This window comes from Cervus canadensis, chromosome 29 (genome assembly GCF_019320065.1).
Source record: "Cervus canadensis isolate Bull #8, Minnesota chromosome 29, ASM1932006v1, whole genome shotgun sequence".
Lineage (NCBI taxonomy): Eukaryota > Metazoa > Chordata > Mammalia > Artiodactyla > Cervidae > Cervus > Cervus canadensis.
In genome coordinates, this window is record NC_057414.1 from 19543350 (window position 1) to 19564500 (window position 21151).

Here is a 21151-nt window from a genome sequence, read left to right on the forward strand (position 1 = left end):
ATATGCCAGCAAATCTGGAAAACTTAGCAGTGGCCATAGGACTGGAAAAGGTAAGTCTTCATTCCAATCCCAAAGAAAGAAAATGCCAAAGAATGTTCAAACTCCTGCACAATTGCACTCATCTCACACACTAGCAAAATAATGCTCAAAATTCTCCAAGGCAGGCTTCAACAGTAAGTGAACCATGAACTTCCAGATGTTCAAGTTGGATTTAGAAAAGGCAGAGGAATGAGACATCAAATTGCCAACATTCGTTGGATCATCAAAAAAGCAAGAGAGTTCCAGAAAAACTTCCACTTTTACTTTATTGACTATGCCAAAGGCTTTGACTGTGTGGATCACAACAAACTTTGGAAAATTCTTAAAGTGATGGGAATACCAGACCACCTCACCTGCCTCCTGAGAAATCTGTGAAATCTGTTTGCAGGTCGAGAAGCAATAGTTAAAACTGGACATGGAACAAGAGACTGACTCCAAATCAGGAAAGGAGTACATCAAGGCTGTATATTGTCACCCTGATTATTTAACTTATATGCAGAGTACATCATATGAAATTCTGGGCTGGATGAAGCACAAGCTGGAATCAATGTCAGGAGAAATATCAATAACCCCAGATACACAGATAACACCTCCGTTATGGCAGAAAGCAAAGAAGAACTAAAGAACCTCTTGATGAAAGTGAAAGAAGAGAGTGAAAAAGCTGGCTTAAAACTCAACATTCAGAAAACAAAGATCATGGCATCTGGTCCCATCACTTCATGGCAAATAGATGGGGAAACAGTGGCAGACTTTATTTTGGGGGGGCTCCAAAATCACTTCAAATGGTTACTGCAGCTATGAAACTAAAAGATGCTTGCTCCTTGTTAGAAAAGCTATGACAACCTAGGATATTAAAAAACAGACATATTTTTCCAACAAAGGTCCATCTAGTCAAAGTGATGATTTGTGAGCACATGGACTATCCTAGTCTTTGGGATTCTCCAGGTCACAATACAGGAGTGGGTAGCTGTTCCCTTCTCACATGGACGTGAGAGTTGGACTATAAAGAAAGCTGAGTACGGAAGAATTGATGCTTTTGAAGTGTGGTGTTGCAGGAGACTCTGGAGAGTCCCTTGGACTGCAAGGAGTTCCGATCAGTCAATCCTAAAGGAAATCAGTCCTGAATATTCATTGGCAGGACTGATGCTGAAGCTCCAATACTTTGGCCACATGATGTGAAGAACTGACTCATTTAAAAGACCCTGATGCTGGGAAAGTTTGAAGGCAGGAGAAGAAGGGGAAGACAGAGGATGAGATGGTTGGATGGCGTCACCTACTCAATGGACGTGAGTTTGAGCAAGCTCTAGGAACTGGTGATGGACAGGGAAGCCTGGTGTGCTGTAGTCCATGAGGTTCAAAGATTCAGACACAACTGAACAACTGAACTGAACCAAACTGATCAGTATTTAGGGACTTCTCTGGTGGCTCAGAGAGTAAAGAATCCACCTGCAGTGTGGTAGACCTTGTTTCTATCCCTGGGTTGGGAAGATCCCCTGGAGAAGGGAACGGCTACCCACTCCGGCATGGTGACCTGGAGAATTCCATAGAATATGATAGTCCATAGTCCATGGGCTCACAAAGAGCTGGACATGACTAAGCAACTTTCACTGGTGGCTCAGTGGTAAAGAATCTGCCTGCCACTGCAGGAGACCCAGGTTCAATCCATGTATTGGGAAAATCCCCTGGAGAAGGAAGTGGCAACCCACTCTAGTATTCTTGCCTGGGAAATCCCATGGACAGAGGAGCTGGCGGACTACAGTCCATGGGGTTGCAGTCAGACACAACTTAGTGACTAAACAGCAACAACCAGTAATTAGACAAGCCTGGTGATTCTGGAGGTTGGCTCCTTTCAAGTTTTCAATGTGATGACAGACCTGAAGCCCTTCTGGAGATCCTCTGTTCTCCTCAGTTGCCACAACCCCATCTTACATTGATAAATGTTTTTCCTTAAGGAAACGTAAGATCCCATTCTGAGTGGCCTTTCCTCTTCCCTGGAAGCTTATCTTGACCTTAGATGGTATGTGCAATCTGTGAGGATGACATTTCCTCCAGGCCCTAAATCTTCCTCAGCCTTACCCCAGAGTCTAGCTCTCCCCAGTTGTCTGAAGAATCATCCTGCTTGATGTTATCTCTTTATACTTTCTCCTTATTCAAATAACTTTCTCTCCTCTGATTACCCAAATCTCAATTGTGCATCAGTAAATATCCAGAGGGCAGATACAACAATATCTTTATGTCAGTCAGTTTCCTCTGCTTGGGAAACAATACTTCAGAATGTGTATTCTAGTATATTTTTCTGGTCTATACAGATTTCCATTTTCTTTTGTTCCCCAACCATAATTCTTTCCTCATAACCTAGGTCTCTGTGTATGCCATGAATATTCAATATTGTGTCAATATACAGGCTGTTAACTATTAGAAGTAACAAGGCAAAGTTGCGGTTTCTTGGCTGAGCCAATAAGACATAGCATGATAGGAGCCCCAGGGGTTTTTGTTAGTGCCAACAAAATGTCCTTTAAAACAGTGGCATCTGGGAGTATTTACATAGTTTTCCAAAATAAACATTTACTAAACATCTAATAATTTACTGATTTGAATCTCTGCAGCAACATTTTGTATAGAATCAGTTTATTTCAGCATATATATTCCTTGCAAGTTATCAACGGGGAGGAGAAGGATCAAGTTCCATTATTTCTATAGAGCTTTTTCATTAGAGCAGTTCTGAGTGGATCGAAACTCTGATATTGAGGGATTACCAAGCGATTTGGAATTAAGGTACAGGTCCTGAGAGACTGACTGAATTCAAGAGGGAAATTGAGAAAACAAGATTCCACTAAATCTATTAGTTTCTCTACCTCAGGGCAGAAGAGAGAGATGTGAAGCTATTATCTAGCAGCGTGCTGGTTACAGAGGTCTTGAAGAAGGTAAAGAGAATGAAATCAGATTTAAAAGAATTCCTGCAGGATAAATATGTTTACAAAGCAAGACAACAGCAACATCAAGTGTTATTCTCCCCGATGTTTAGTCAGGAAACATTAAACCATCCTGGATTGTGATCCTCAGAAAGCATATTATCTTACATTAGTTACTTGTAGTAGTGTTTTTTTGTTGTTGTTGTTGTTTTTTGTAAACAATAAACACAGTGCCAGCCATGATTGTGTGTTGTTCTCAGCGGGCACATTTATTTTGAAGAGCTCTTGAGTGCTCATTGATATCACAAGAAAATTTTATTTTCACATTTTTCAACTTATAGATCTTGCGGGAAATAAGAGACTATTTCCAGGATCATATTGATACATAATTTATCTGGAGAGGTATGCCAACCTGATTTTTCAAGTAAAAGTTTTGTGTTTTGGGGGGAGAAAGAGCTGGAAACTGATTTCTTATATTCACAAATGTCTTATCTTATAGAGATAAAATGAATATCCAGTTTTGATTCACCAACAGGAAAGAATAAAAAAGAGGAAAAACACATTTTTTTCCTTTTTAATAAAATTCCATATCATTATTTAATTATACAAAATTTTAGTCTTACTTCTAATGACCAAAGGTAGGCTACCAGACCATTTTTTAATAAAATATCTGCTCTAAAATGAAGATATTTTCTCAAAGCTTAGTCCTTTGATTTTGGCAAACTCTTAGCATCTTTTTAGTTTCTGGATAACATTGAATATGGGTTTTAACTAAAAATGATTTTTTAGGCAAAGAAGTAAATGGTTGCATACTCTAAAAAATAAAGACTGTATTAATAAAAGGAGAGTTACACAAAATGGAATATTTTTAACTAATACATAGTTTTAATTCCTTTCAATCATTCTGTGACATTTCACATAAAAATTCTAGATCATGCCTTTTTAGGTGTAGTGTACAACTAAGTACTTGTCTATGTAGAAGTATAAAGACTTGGCCATTTTAGCCCAGTGCTAAATAAGTCAGATGACCTATTTCAATATCAGAGCTTCTTCTGTGATTAGCTACAATACAGTTCTCTCTACGCCCAATCTTTCCTCTTCACCATTCCTTCTAAAATTTTGGTCTCTAAAGAGTTCCTTAATAAACATCCACAGTCTATACTCAACTCTGAGAGACTGCTTTTTGGAGAACCCAGACGGTGACAGCATCTGTTCCTAACTGCTCAGGATATAGATGACATTTATCTCTAGCAGGGACATGGGGCATGAGCTGTGATTGTTTATTGTTTCATATACTTTTATTTCACTCATCCACCTCTTGGGAAGTGGCTCCAATTAGAAGCCAAACATCAGAAACCAAAGAAACAAATGACGTAAAAATTAAACAGCTAAATAAATTTGGAAATATAAAAAATCATTTAAACTATACCTTATTTAAATGGGTTGAGAATTGTTTTTCTCAAAGCTCTTGAAATGATGAAAAATTGCATTAAAAGTCATGCCTTTTGTCAGGCCAAACTTCGTTAAAATGCTTTATAAGGCGGTCACTGATTCTTATTTAACACAAGACTATTTGTGGGGTAGATCCATGATGAGGTTTTTCTTTTTTTTTTAACCAAATCTTTTATTTGATGCAGAAAGTCTAGAGTACAAAAGCAGCATTTTGCAAATGTCACCTGTGGACTACTGTTACTTATTTGCAGAGTTACGTACAAATCAAATAAGACAATAACATCTTCAATGTAAAACCATAGCACACTGCTACAGTCTGCCGGACAGTGCTCACTATTCCATCAAACCTCACAAAGGAAAAACTTAAAGATGAAATGAAGACAATGGCAATAACCACTGTTCCACAGGATTTACCCCCAGAGCATAGTAATAATGACCTTCTGTAGTGGAAAACAAAACAAACAGTGAAAATAAAAGTTACCCACTCTCTAAATGAATACATTTGGTTTTTACAAAAGTTTTTCCTATCTTCAGACTCACTACATCTTCTTCTTGAGACAGAAAAGAACCACTTATTAAAAATAATATATGATTACACACTAGCATCATCCAATCGTAATTTTGTTGGCTAAGGTCTGGAGTGGCCAACTTTGTCTTTGTCACATACAAATAGCTTCTTTGAATCTTCTCCAGTGAAATCTTCTTTGATAAAAACACCAGATGTACAATCATAATGATTTATTTTTGTCAGACTTCTGCTTGTGCAAACCACAGTGCTTAGTCGATTCAGAGCCATGGCTCCAGCCCTTTAGAACATGGACATGTTTCTTGAGGAGGCTGTGGTCCTCACTGAATTTTGGAGAGGAGGGAAGTAGCTGCCCAAAATTCCTAAGAGGTCCTCACTTGAACTCTTAGGATTTTTAGCAAATTATCCCTTAGCAACTGAAGTTTTCTCTTTTAAAGACTTTGTGAATATGAAATCTACAGAGATATAATAACAATGTTGATAACAATAATTACAGTAATAAAGAAAGTGGATTGGTAGAAATTTTGATTTTTAATACTTGGGTAACATTTTATCCATGGGGAGCTCTTCTTAGAAATCGACCTATGGGATAGTTGTTCTTGGAATTAACAAGTTGAGACAGCTTTAGAATAGAGGATGATGGTGGTTGCTGGGCAACGAGATCCAGGACTGACAGTATTGGGGCATTTTGTCTTGAACACCTTCCTTGGGGAGAATGAGGGAAAACCTACTTATAAATCATGTGGCTCTAGGGCTAAGAAGAAACACTGAGAATGTAACTTAACATGTTAGAAGTTTATGAAAGAGAAAAACTAGGTAGCATAAAAAGTCTATGTTTTATTATCAGGCTATAGGTGATTTCAAAAAAAAAAAAAAAACCCAAAACAAACACAGTGCATATCCATGCAGTCTTTTGTTATATTTCAAATATCTAGTTTTATTAAGATCCTAATATATGAGCTTAGATAACAACATTTTGGAGCTTCCCTGGAGGCTCAGATGGTAAAGAGTCTGCCTGCAGTGCAGGAGACCCAGGTTCAATCCCTGGCTTGGGAAGATCCCCTGGAGAAGGAAATAGCAACCCACTCCAGTATCCTTGCCTGGAAAATTCCATGGACAGAGGAGCCTGGCAGGCTACAGTTCATGGGATTGCAAAGAGTCGAACATGACTGAGCGACTTCATGCAATAACATTTAGCTTTTCATTTCTATATTATTCTAACTGAACTTTGATTTTTAAACCCCATATAAAAATTATTTCATGCAATTCCTAAAATTTAAATAACAGTATAGTGATAATTATTTTCATTTAGTGAGCTAGTATTTAATTATAGGATCTTATTTTCTGGAAAAAAAAAAAGGTTTCAAAATGAATTTTGAGAAATATTACTCTTCTAGTTTTTGGTTGAATCAATGTAATGGTTATTTTTATAGGCTCTATACTGACCACAATTCCATAACACTGGAAGAGATAGAGTCAGAAAATGTGGAGTTAGAGAGGTGGTAAATGTTGGCACCTGGTCAGTAGCCATATCTCAGACTCATATTCTGTAAACAAAAGTATTTTCTTTGGGGGTAGATGTGTGAGGGCACTTTGCTTTGCCATTGAAAATTCCATGTCCATATAATATCATCTCAAAATATGAGGATCAGAAATATAAAGCAGATTGTTAAATGAGGTTTGCACTCAAGATCAGTGAGGATGGTATTGGAGCAATTCTGTTTTTTAGCTTGTTTTCCTGGAATTGAGGAGCTGATGAGTGAGGAGACATGACGTGGCAAGTAGTGGAAAGTAGCTGGCACCAGTTACTCAGCATTACCCTTCAAGACTATTCTCCAGAGTATCTATTTGTAAGGAGTATTAGGCAAACATTACAGTTCGTATTTTGTCGGGCTCTCATTTATTTTCATCCTCAGATAAACTTAAATGTGAATTGGTTATGCTCTTAGGTATTTAAAAGTCTCATTACAAAGCCAGATCCTTTGTTTATAATGGAGTAGTTCTATGTTGACATTAGAAGGGAAAATTGCCAGAAGGAATTATTAGCACATTAATTAGGAAAAAAAACTACATTGCCAGAGAATCTTTCTGAATATATGTTTTCCACTTAGCAGAAGAGGTCTAAACAGAGAATTTACTTACATAAACAGACAGGTTGGAAGGCCATGGCGTTAGCTCCCTAGGTAGCACACAGCACGGCCTAGCACTTAGGCAGCACCAACCTTGATTTCTAACCCTTAAAAAGATCGGTGTGATATGGGGAGAGTGATTTTACTTTGACAGCCGCATGGTTGTCTGGTCTGACAATTCGCTACGTAATCAGAATTTCAAATGCTCTTGGTAGTCTTTTCAAATGTAATATGTGGTCTTGTACTCAACACTGCTATAGAAGAGGTTCCGTCTCCAAGGAAGTAGCTTAGATAGGCAATGTTGAAAGTAAATTATTTTTATTTCTGGAAGGAAAAGTAATTCTAAGTAGACAGTCAGCATGCAGCTCCCTTGGCTCAATCTGTTATACGAAAAGCAGAGGAAGATCTAGGAAAAATCAGTTTGAATATGACATTGTCATGAATTGTAGCTACATATAGGAAGTTAGAATCCTTCTATATGAAATATTGTGAATACACACAAATATCAACACATATTCACAGAAAATCATACTTCAAGAAGATGCCAGCTAATATTTTTTTAAATATAATTGCGTCTGAATTTCTAATGCAAAGATGTATATCTTTGTTTTGACAGTTTATCTTCAGACTGGGGGCTGCTTGTGTTGGCAATAGCTCCTACCATGAAAAGAATTGTCTAGGAAACTGTCCTTTCTAATAAAACTTGAGAAGAATAAAACGTTCAATGGAGAAAGCAAGGTAATAATACCTAAGAGGGCTGTTGTTCAGTTGCTAAGTAATGTCTGACTCTTTCCAACCCTGTGGACTGCAGCACACCCGGCTTCCCTGTCCTTCACTCTCTCTCAGAGTTTGCTCAAATATAAAAGGGTACAGAACCTAATATGTAGGACCTTATCTTTTCACAATCTTGTTTCTATTGTGGGTTTATATTTTTGTAGTAGGTGTCCCTAGGAAAAATTCCCATTTTATAAATGAGCCTGCCAAGCAAATGCCAGTCTTTCCTAGAATTTTATCACTTTGATCATCAGACTGTGCCAAAAAATTGTTGAAATATATGGATCTTATTAGTAACTGGATGATGTGCTTTATTCACAATAGATTAGTTCAAGTTTAGTTTCAAGTGCTGTTTGCATTGTTAATATGTGCTAGGCTTTTAGCTATAAAATTTGAAAGGCGGAGAGAATTACTTGTACATCAGAAACTCAAGTTATAAATGCCTGATTACTACTGATAGAAACTACAAATATATACATGTGTTTCTATAAAATATGTGTCTCTATAAAATATTTTGTATACAATAATCCCTTCATATCTAGGGGCATGGGTGCCTTGTAGATGCAGAACATCGAACATGAGACTTGAGCATCCATAGATTTTGGTATCTGCACAAATCCTGGAACCAGTCCCCCATGGATACTGAGGGACTCTGAATACATCGAATCTATCAATGAAGAGGCTCTTGAAGAGGGTCTTTGCTTAACTTCTAAAATTTAATGGAAAAACTGTGAAATTGTTTTTTTTTTCCCCCAATCTAGGAACTATAACTGGAAGAAGTGACCTAACTACAACATGTTGAGATAAGGTAAATTGCTTAAGGCCATAGTCCAATTAGTGGTAGGACAAGAATGGGGACCCAAGCCTGACTGATACACTGTCTGAGCCTTATTCACTTTTAAATTTGTTGTTAAAACATGTTGAATATGTAGAAATGTTCAATACTTACCTTTAATAAGCAAATATTTGTTTTATCTATTAATTACTGGAGTTTCCCTGGTGACTCGGTGGTAAAGAATCCGCTTATAATGCAGGAGACATGGGTTCAGTCCCTGGGTGGGGAAGATCCCCTGGAGAAGGAAATGACAACCCACTCCAGGATTCTTGCCTGGAGAATCCCATGGACAGAGGAGCCTAGCGGTCTACAGTCTGTAGGGGTCACAAAACAGCCAGACAGGAGTTAGTGACAAAACAAGGGCAGCAGCAACATTAATTATTTTACTGCTAGTCCTTCAGCAGCTACTCCTGTATTTGTAACATATCTTAATTAATTTTTCTAGAATGTCTAAAATTATTCATCCTGAGACAAGAACACTATCACTCTATATTTCCATACTAAATCATTTGCCCATCCCTACTTACAACTTTTTATTTTTTTAATTTTATTATTCTGCTTGTATAGAGTTGGTGTGTCATGGTACATTGGGGTGACATAGTATACTAGTATGTCATAGGATACTTATCACAAATCAAGGGCTAAAAGGTCCTTTGACCCACTTAGATATTTTCATATCATGTAACAATGGACAAGTGGAAATACTAATTTAGCTTTCTGTTTGGTTTGTTTATATCTATATACTTATCTATGCTCTAAATTGCTAATGTTCATTAGCTGAAAAAATATATGTGTAGATAGATGATGGTTTTATTTGTTAAGTCCAAATAATGTTTCAATACTTTGGGAAGTTAACACTTTTTCCTAAGAATGACATACTTTGTTAACACTTAGTATTTACCATGTTAACATCCATTTTGCATTATCCATCTGCTGTAGAGTAGCTAAGAACTATATTAAAGAGAAAGCAGTCATATTTCTGATAAATATTTAAAGTTAATACATTCACTGATTTCCTGTTCCACTTGCTACTCTTTCCATTACACACCCACTCTTCCCTTAGGTGATTTGCATATTTAGTTTCAGTTTGACTACAGGTGTATAAACACTTCAGCATTCATTTAAAAAACCATTAGGAAAACTAAACACACATTTTACTTCATATCTGATTTAATTTCAAAACTGAGATTGATTTAATTCTCCATTGAAGGGAAATTTGGGGAGGTGCATATTTAGATCATTGGGTATTGACTTCTAGGTCAGATTAACTAAAGGATTGTGTTGAGGGAGGGAAGTTTTGAATCCTTAAATGACTAGGAATTCATGTCATTGACTATTATTATATTATATATATGAATGCAATTCTAAGAACATAGAGTTTGTTTTAAACGTCAAAATAAAAGTGACAGTGGTGAAACTCTGACTTACAGTCTGTCATGAACTATTCTTCGTGAATTCTCTCAATGCACATCCATATAGTATGCTGGCATGCTTTTGACGAATAGAATGGGAATAATTTGAATGGAATAAATTTTGAGGAGCTACATTGAATCCCTAAATGTTTATAGCCTCTGAGCATTGTACTTAATGCTGAGGAAGTTGTACTGAAGAAAAAGTGTTAAAAGGTTTGCAGATTAAAAACATGGAACAGACTGGTAAATTTCTTGCTTCAAATCAGTTCCATCACTTACCAGCTGTGAAATTACAGATAGATGAATTTGAGTTCTTTAACTCTTTTTCCTTGTCTGTAAAATGGTTTCAACTACAGATTGGCACTTGCCATTCCTCCTCTACAAGGATTAAATCGTGTGCTGCTACAGTGCTGATTTTCAACATCCCCTGAAAGGAATTCAGGGTGGGAGCAAACGTAAGGCCCTCTGTGCTCCAGGAAAAACTGACAGGACAGGTCTTCAGATAGTTAAACATAAACTGACAGGGCTGGTCTTCAGATAGACATTTTCAGGAGCCAATTTATGAGCCCAATTCATGTATCTCCTCGTATCTGGAAAAGCACTAAAATCTTCATGGTGACCACTGTTCCTCTTGACTAGCAAAAGCTCCACGAGACTAGTAAAAACATTCTGGAGTACTTGGTTGCATGTACTCCACCTTCACTAAAATCACATACATACTGATCTATCCCCCCTTTTCTCTTTGGAGCAGTTTCTCAGCACTATCTGAGGTGTTGTATTCTGCGTTGTAGTCCTCATTTTACCCCAAATAAAACAATTCATAACTCTCACATTGTGCCTTTAAGTCAGTAATGGATTTAATAATAAGCTGTCTATTGTCACCCTGCTTATTTAATTTATATTCAGAGTACATCATGAGAAACGCTGGGCTGGAAGAAGCACAAGCTGGAATCAAGATTGCCGGGAGAAATATCAATAACCTCAGATATGCAGATGACACTACCCTTATGGCAGAAAGTGAAGAAGAACTAAAAAGCCTCTTGATGAAAGTGAAAGAGGGGAGTGAAAAAGTTGGCTTAAAGTTCAACATTCAGAAAACCAAGATCATGTCATCTGGTCCCATCACTTCATGGCAAATAGATGGGGAGACAGTGGAAACAGTGTCAGACTTTAATTTTTTGGGCTCCAAAATCACTGTAGATGGTGGCTGCAGCCATGAAATTAAAAGACGCTTACTCCTTGGAAGGAAAGTTATGACCAACCTAGATAGCATATTAAAAAGCAGAGACATTACTTTGCCAACAAAGGTCCGTCTGGTCAAGGCTATGGTTTTTCCAGTGGTCATGTATGGATGTGAGAGTTGGACTATGAAGAAAGCTGAGCACTGAAAAATTGATGCTTTTGAACTGTGGTGTTGGAGAAGACTCTTGAGAGTCCCTTGGACTGCAAGGAGATCCAACCAGTCCATCCTGAAGGAGATCAGTCCTGGATGTTCATTGGAAGGACTGATGCTGAAGCTGAAACTCCAGTACTTTGGCCACCTCATGCGAAGAGTTGACTCATTGGAAAAGACCCTCATGCTAGGACGGATTGGGGGCAGGAGGAGAAGGGGACGACAGAGGATGAGATGGCTGGATGGCATCACCGACTCGATGGACATGGGTTTGAGTAAGCTCCAGGAGTTGATGGACAGGGAGGCCTGGTGTGCTGCGATTCATGGGGTCACAAAGAGTCGGACATGAATGAGTGACTGAACTGAACTAAACAGAGTAGTTATAAAGAACAGATAATTAAAAATATTTAAAGCCTTTATAGGTTAAGTAAGTAAGTAAGTAAAGTCGCTCAGTCGTGTCTGACTCTTTGTGACCCCATGGACTGTACTCTACCAGGCTCTTCTGTCCATGGGATTTTCCAGGCAAGAGTACTGGAGCGTTATAGCTTAGGTAAGTGTAAAGAGGAGATCAACAATTCTAAGGGACAACATTCACAGTGAGTGTTATGATTAGTGACATGACATAGTATAGATATGAAATGATGACCTTCAAAGTTACTCAGCAGACATAAACAAGGTAAACAAGGAGAAATTATAGCTTCTACTACCACTGGGATTAAAATAAGTAAAATGATATGTCCTGGTTCGCTCCAGACAAGGCTGATTTGTGCTTATCATCATGGCATAATTGCCATCCTAATTTGGACCTTAAATTGTAGAGTCATTATATTCAAGGGAGCATATTTATGGTCAACTTTTCATTTGGATGAACTTACTTGAACGTTTTTGGACTTTAATGAAGAGAATTTTATATCTCTCCAAATCCTAATATATATAAACACACACACACACCCACACACATATGACATCGCTGCTGTTTTTTAGTCACTAAGTCATGTCTGATTCTTCTGTGACCCCATGTACTTCTAGACTGGGGGGACGGGGTGAAGCATTCATGTGAGAGAAAATTGTAACCCAAAGGTTTTAAAGATTAGTTTAAAAATACAAACATTACACTATAAACATTACATTTCTGGACTAGCTAGAGGCTTTAGATTCTGCCTCTCTGAGACTGTTCCCTCCTATATTAAATGATGATTCTAATCTTTTGTCTGCATCACAGTATTACTATGTGACTCAAATCAGACAACCATGTAATGATGTTCTAAAAATATGTTTATGCTGTCAACCAGAAAAAAAAACTGTCAACTAAAAATATGTTTATGGTGACATAAGATCAAAAACTATGGTAATGCTTTTAAAAGCACAATTTGTTCAATTCTGAGACTTAATAACCTGACTTCAATAATACATCCAAATTAATCCCATCAATAGTGCTTTGTGTGCGTGAGTAATTCATTCTGCAAAAGAATCTGAAAGGTTTGGGTGGTACTTCCCACAGTATAAACTCTATGGTAAATAATAGGAAGGCTTCCAATTTTCAACTACATATTAAGATAATAAGGGTTTTTAATTCAGACGGATCTTTGTGTAAAGGTCAAATCCATCACTTACTTCCTAGGTGTGAGATATTAGGGTTTTTTTTTAAACTATACTAGCTTTCTGTTATTTTGATATCTATAAATGAGGATAATGCAAATTTTTCAGGGTTATTCTGAGTATAAAGTATAAAATTAACATGGGAAATGACTAACATTGTATCCTCAGTAATTGTAGCTGCAAATTTTTGCCTAAGTGTAATTTTTGTACTCTATCTTTGCAAATGAACAATTCCAATTCTATAGCAATTCTGTAAGCATTTGGCAGGTGTCACATTGAATCTAGTTGATTTTTTTGTTCCTGGGTGCAGAAATATTGTATTAATTGGAAGTATTTATTTTCAATTGTAACAGACTTCAAAAATAATTTCAGTGTTTCCAAGCCTCCTACTAGATGCCATTATCTTCCCATTAAACATTCAGGAGGCAACTAAACATAAAAAAATATAATAAAAGCCTGACAGAGACTCAGTAGTAGAATTAGTGTTAAATCTAGTACAGTATCATATATTAAGACAGAATGCAAATAATCTACCCCCTTGTGTAATTTCTTTACATAATAATTAGATTACTTCTACATATGGAAAGCGCTTAGTCTTTACACCACAAGTAAAAAGACCAAATAAAATTTTGGTGACATGGAATTTGATTCAATGGATATATTCCTCTAGTCTACATTTTTTGAGTCATGCAATATAATATCTTCCCTCATTGGCTCAGTGGTAAAGAATACACCTGCAATGCAAGAACTTCAGGTTCGATCCCTGGGTCAGGAAGATCCCCTGGTGAAGGAAATGGCAACCAACCCCAGTCTTCTTGTCTGGGAAATCCCATGGACAGAGAAGTCTGGTGGGCTACAGTCCATGGGGTTGCAAAAGAGTCAGACCCAACTCAGTGAGTAAAACAGCAAAGAATGTACTATATTCTTTTCCAAAGAACTTTGGTGTTACTTGCCCACTTTAAGTGCTTCCCTTTAGCTCATCCGGTAAAGAATCCACCTACAATGGGGGAGGCCGAGGTTCAATTTCTGGGTTGGGAAGATCCCCTGGAGAAGAGAACGGCTACCCACTCCAGTGTTCTGGCCTGGAGAATTCCGTTTAAGGTGTGCCATTGAGATCCAAATTGTCTTGGGAAAAGAGTCAAAAAATCAATCAACCCAATAGAATTATCACATGATATCTAACTCATTTTTCTCTCTTATTTTATTAAGCTTCTTTCTAGTATTACCATATTCAGAATATTCTCAACCCATGTTTTCAAACTTTTATCTTTGAGTTGCCTTTCTCCAAACAGCACTACATTTATAAATGAATAAAATATGCCCAATATACATATTTCTATAGGGCTAATTTTAAAAGTTTTCATTTATTACAGAAAAGTCTGATATTTCACATCATGTATTTTTTAATCTTCAGTAATGTAGGTTCCAGGGCCATTTTAATGTGTTTATGAGTTAATATAATTTCTTTATAATTTTCCAGGGCTTGGCCTATAGTTTTTGTGTGCCTTGTATGTTGCAGACTTTCAGATGTGTTTTATTAAAATTAATCAACATTGTACATAAAATTTTAGCCAACTTTTTCTTTTAGGAATATAAAACTCTAGAACATACCAATAAGGGCTGAAAGGAAATAGAAAAATAAGAAAGTTGATTTGTTAAAGAGACAGAATTTAGTACCATATTCTTCTTTTTGATTTTTGCTGTAACAATATTGCCTACACAATGTATATTTTTAATAGAAGGCTATCAGTGTAAAATATGTAGTATTGTTTCTCTGCTTTCTGGAGTTTGTCTAATATGAGATTGCTGTAAGCCCTGGGGAGATGGAGAATTAAATGATGAGATCAGTAGGGGACATATAAGCAATCAGCAAAAGATTTTTGAGTAGCTAGCTGCTCACTGAGCCAGGCACAGTGGGGGATACAGAGTGGCAGTAAAATTATTTCCCTCCCTCAAGACAGTTAAGTACATAGAATAGTAACAGTCTTGATTACTTTTAAAGCCATTATGTAGGTCATTTGCAGACAATAATTATCAATAGATTGTTGCTATAGCATTTGATTTCCCTGAAAGATTAGATAGCAACGGTCATGCAGAACTCATGTTAACAAAACATGATATAATAATAAAAATGCAAACATTTTCCACACGTTATATGAAAAATCATATTAATAATCTAGAATTTTGTCAACTTTCTGTGAAATAGTACCTGGCAATAATAAAATATATGAAAGTCCTAGAAGAAGAGAAAAGAGAAATTGGAGCAGAAAAAATAACTCTCCATTAGATTTTCATACAAGAAATGTTATAGCAAATTCTTCATTCTCAAGAGATATGTTGGCAGATGGAAAATCAGAATTATAAAATGAACAATGCTGGCAATGGCTTGTGTGAAAGAGAATTAATATTAATAGTAATGGGAGACAAGTTTCTCATTGTTGGAGAAGAGAGTTACAAATATCAGAAGGAAGAAATCTAGAATGTACTCTGTTGTATTGATTTATAATTGAGATATAAGTATGCATTCAGGATATTTAATATCTAGATATGTAGATATAGATATAAAACATAGATATGCAGATAAAGATATAGGTATAAATATATATATGTTTATAAATACTTGTAAATAGGTGTGAGTATATGCAAATATGCATATGCTTATGGAATGTGTATATATGTTTCCTCCATATCTATTTACTGAGACAGCTCAAAATCCATGACACCCTAGTGTGAATAAGTACACCTATTATTCAAATATTTGTTTCTAAACCCACTCTTTACTAAAGAAAACCAAGAATTCTCATAGCAAAGGCATATCTCAAAATTAGGATTAAAAAAAAATATATATATATATATAAGATTAGAGCCTGAAACATCTTTTTGTGTAATAAAATACTCAAAGAATAGTAAGAATATATCAACGTGACAAGGGAATAAGACTGAAATGTTTACACTGGCTAAGTACAGGTCAATTTAAGCATCAAAACAGAATTAAAAAGTGTTAAGAAATTTACAGTGTCAAAATACTCTCACAGATTAGTTTTCAATAACAAAGAGGAAAATGTAATTTACAGTGAAGACTCTTGGAAGATACCACTATGACCTGTTGATGAAACATCTCAATGCTGAGACAAATTTATCTCTGTGCTATTTCCTACCAAAACATATTCAACTTGAATCTAATTAAGGGAAAACATGAGACAAATTCTAACTAAGGGTCATTCTAAAAATGATTCATACAATTGGCCTGGACTTTTCAAATTTATCAGTGTTAAGAAAGACTGAACAAAGCTAAAGATTTTTCCAGATTAAAGGTGATTAAAGGAATATAGCAGTTAATTACCATATATGAGTCTTGGTTGGATTCTGGTTTGGAGGATGGGAGAATTCATTTCTGGGATTAATGAGGAAATCTGAATATAGACTATGGATGCTTGTTGGAGATAAAAGTACTGTATCAATGTCAGATTTCTTATTTTGAAAATTGTCCTGCAGAATGTAAGAAAATATATTTGGTGCATAGTAAATATAATATACTTAGGCTATTGGAACTGAATCCATTAAAGTTACTTTCAAATGGGAGAGACGAAGAAAGAGATAGTCACAAGAAATGAGGCAAATGTAAAAAGCTTTATGACTTTGATAAAATGTATAGCAGAGTTCCTTGTATTAGTCAATAATTTGATTGCATACAAAAGAGACAGAAAGAAAATAAAGAGAAAAACAGAAATTAGATAAAATGCAAAATCATACCCCTAGTTAATATATTAAAACACTTTTCTGTGAAAATATAACAAGGAAGCTGCCATTAGCTAACTTAATCAAAAAAGGAGAGAAAGTAAAAATATACAAAATAAGAAATTATGTGTAAATTATCATTGACACAGAAGAATTCTTAAAATTCATGAGGCTATTTTACAATTCTTTATGAAAACCTAGATGAAATAGAATCTCTAAGCTAAAAATCATTTTTGAAACTGAAAGTGAAGTCGCTCAGTCGTGTCTGACTCTGCGACCCCCTGGACTGTAGCCTACCAGGCTTCTCCATCCATGGGATTTTCCAGGCAAGAGTACTGGAGTGGGTTGCCATTTCCTTCTCCAGGAGATCTTCCCGACCCGGGGATTGAACCCGGGTCTCCGGCATTGCAGGCAGATGCTTTACCAGCTGAGCCACCATCATTTTTAACTCCAATATAAAATTTAAACTACTAGAGGAAGAATGTCTAAGCAAAGTGATATTAGTAAAAGTAGACAATGTCATCAAAAGACTTCCATGCCCAAATGATTTAAAAGCAAATGCTTCTAAATCTTCAAACGCCAGATTGTTTCAAGGTTACAAAAACTATTCCAGATCCTAGGAAATAAAGGACAACTTTCTTTTTTGGCAACAAATAAAACAGTGATATTTAAAACTAATAAATGCACTGCAGAAAATTATAGACTATTACTTAAAGATATCAATAAACAAAAGGTAAACAAAATTTTAGCAATCAAAATGCAAAACCCCATAAAAAATAACACCACTGCAGGACTTCCCTGGCAGTCCAGTGGTTAAGACCTTCCAGTGTGGGGTATGTGGGTTCGATCCCTGGTTTGAGATCTATCAATATGATTCCTATCTGCCTCATGGCCAAAACAAACCCAAACATAAAACAAAAGAAATATTGTAACAGATTTCATACTTAAAAATGGTACAATTAATTAATTAAATGTTAATTAATACCAATGCCACATTGGATTTATTTCAGAAAGAAAATAGTTCATATTAGAAACCTGTAATATAAATCCCTTTATTAATAGATCTGAGGATAAAAGTAATATGATTAGCTCTGGACATGAAGAAAAAGCCTTCATATAATTTGTTGAATTAGCAAAATTCAACATCTATAGCTGGCAAAAACATGTATGAGAGTGGCAGTTGTCAGCACAGTTTTTAATGCAAATGTAGATATATACACTTTTGAACTATTGTAGCATCATACTCAGTGAGAAACGCTACAATCATAGTTGTTTTGTTGCTATCTCCTTTATATAATTTAACACTGTAATAGATGAAAAAGGAAATGCAATGAAACAAAAGACATCATTCAAGATATAAACTGAAAGTGAAAGTTGCTCAGTCACCTCCGACTCTTCGTAGCCCTATGGACTATACAGTCCATGGAATTCTCCAGGTCAGAATACTGGAGTGGTTATCGTTTCCCTTCTCCAGGGTATCTTCCCAACCCAGGGATCGAACCCATGTCTCTTGCATTGCAGTTAGATTCTTTACCAGCTGAACCACAGGAAAGCCCATAAATTGAAAATAAACTGAAAAGAGAGAGCAATCTTTATTTGTATATATTAAGGTAGTATATCTGGAAAGCATTAAGTCATCAATGAAAGAAATAAAACTACTTAGTAAGGTTTCAGGATATTAAATTAGCATATAGGAATCAATTATTTTCATAAACTTAATAATTTATTTAGTATTATGCTTGATTAGACAGAGACCTGTGGAATCAGATGGGATATAAAAATACTGACATCAATAGAAAACACGGTATACAATACTCTGATAAGATAGTCTCTGAAATCACTTGGCTCTTAGTTTCTGCATCTATGAAATGATAAAAAATAGTACTTACCCTGCCCAGCCCAGATTGATGTGAGAATCAAATGGTGTATTTTAGAGCATCATCTGTAAATAATAAATTACTTTCATCATTATTATTATGAATTGGAAAACCTCAGCAGGCAGTTGGCTTGCATTTTCTGCCTTTCACAAACTTATTTGACATCACAAGATTTTCTTCAGGAAAGATTAGCTAATAGATTATAATAAAGCATCATTGATGATCCTGGATGAGTCTTACATTGCAGTGTCTTCTAGATTATTGGATCTATTCTTTTTACTAAAATGGATAAACCTTTTAGTGAAAGTACCTTTGTTCACCATGAAACTGAGTGGAATATACTTTTTTCCTCATATGTAGTCTATATTAGTCAGCTCAGGCTGCCATAACAAAACATCATACACTGAATGGCTTAAACAACAAAAATTCATTTCCTAACAGTTCTGGAAGCTGAAAATTTGAGATTGAGGTGCCAGCACAGTTGAGTTCTGGTGAGAGCTCTCTTTCTGGCTGGCAGATAGCCACCTTCCTTGTTTCCTCACATGGCACATAGAGGGGACAAGCTCTCTAGTGTCTTTTCTTAGAAGGAAACACTCATGCCATCATGAGGACCCCAACTTCATGACTTCATCTAAACCTAATTACTTTCCAAAGACCCCATATCCTAATGTCTTCACATTGGTCATTAAGTTTTCAACACATAAATTTGAGAGAGAAACAATGTCTTCCCTGGCATAGTCTGTTGCAGATCCTCCACATGTTAGCAAAACTGGTAAAATCACTGAGACAAAATGTATGAGCATAAGTGTATCCTATCAATTTTTTCATCAATCAAGATCTAAAGAGTATTTTTTTTTTGATAAATAGAAGAAAATGGATATCTTTTTCCCTAAAGTTCAATTTTAATAAAGTATATTTTAATACCATATTATCAACTATTTTGTATTAGTTTTGACCCTTTAAATACATTGTTTTTGAAAATATTTTTTTAATTTACAGTATGGGTATCTCAGAATATTAAACACATATTGTAAAATAATATTTGTCTTCTTATTTTGATTATATTTGTCCTCCTATGGTTAATACAAAAAGAAAATCACACCACAATAAATCCTCAATATATACAAAAGTTCTTTCCTCTTCATGCCATTAGAGAAATCCATTTTTTTTAACTCTCCAACTGAATATTCATTTTCTTTTTAACAAAACTTCTCACATAACTTTAAGAAATATGCTAACCTAATTCTTTGATTTATTATCAACATTTTAGAAATCTCATATGCATATAAATTAACTTCTTCTATTTTTTCTCTTTTTTTGAATTGAGAATAATAGGAGAAATTGAAATTTAGTTAATTTTAATGTCAGAAAAGGGCTTTCCTGGTGGCTCAGTGGTAAAGAATCTGCCTGCCAGTGCAGGAGATGTGGGTTGGCTCCCTAGATTGAGAAAATTCACTGGAGAAGGAAGTGGCAACCCATTCCATTGTTCTTCCCTTGGAAATCCCATGGACAGAAGAGCCTGGTAGGCTACAAACCATGGTGTCACAGAAGAGTTGAATAGGGTTTACAGACTGAACAATAACAGTGTCAGAAAAAGAGCATGAAGCAAACCTAAGCTTCACAGAGCCAAATCTTTTCAAAATTATGCTACATTCTAAGCCTGACTCATATTTACATGGATAAATTAGCTTCACTATAATGATTAAATGTAAAACTGGAAGATTTGTCATGTTATACTAAAATATATGCTACTTATCACCTTGGGTGTACTTTTTACTTTTTTTAGTACAGATAAAATAATTCTCATGAAACATTCCTTTCACTGTATAAAATATATCTAGAATTCAATTTTGCTTAATAAAAAAAATTTTTGTTTTTCTGGAAAAAATGGTATTTGCACAAAGAGTGAGCAAGTTGGACTTCTATTATGAACTACATAAGTGCTAATAAAAGTGAATACAAATATTTATTTAGAACATTTATTAATAGTTCATATGTTTTTGCAATTCAGTAAGAATACTGAATATCTTAAAGCCTTTTAGTTAAATCTATTTTTAAAATGTTATAGAAGATTGTAATATAACTTGTCTTTAAAGTATCAATTTTTTTATCTTGCTTAAACAGAACCAAAATGAAAAGAGTTTTTTTTAATATCATTAATATAAGTTCATTGCTGGCTACCACCAAAGATGGATTTAGAACTAGCTTAAATAAATTGAAAAGTAAAAAGTAAAATATCTTAGAAAACAGGATAGGTTTACATTTATACAATATAAAGTTCCACCACATTTTATGTATATTTATAAAGGAAAGGATCCGTATTGAGACTATATTTATGCACTATATTTGAGTATCTTTTCTGAAGGATAATAGCTCTGTAAGAGAATCAAGCACCTATTAAGAGCTTCCTATTTGACCTTGAAGTTATTTGAGCTCTCTTGAAGTCATTACTCAGGTGGCCAGAA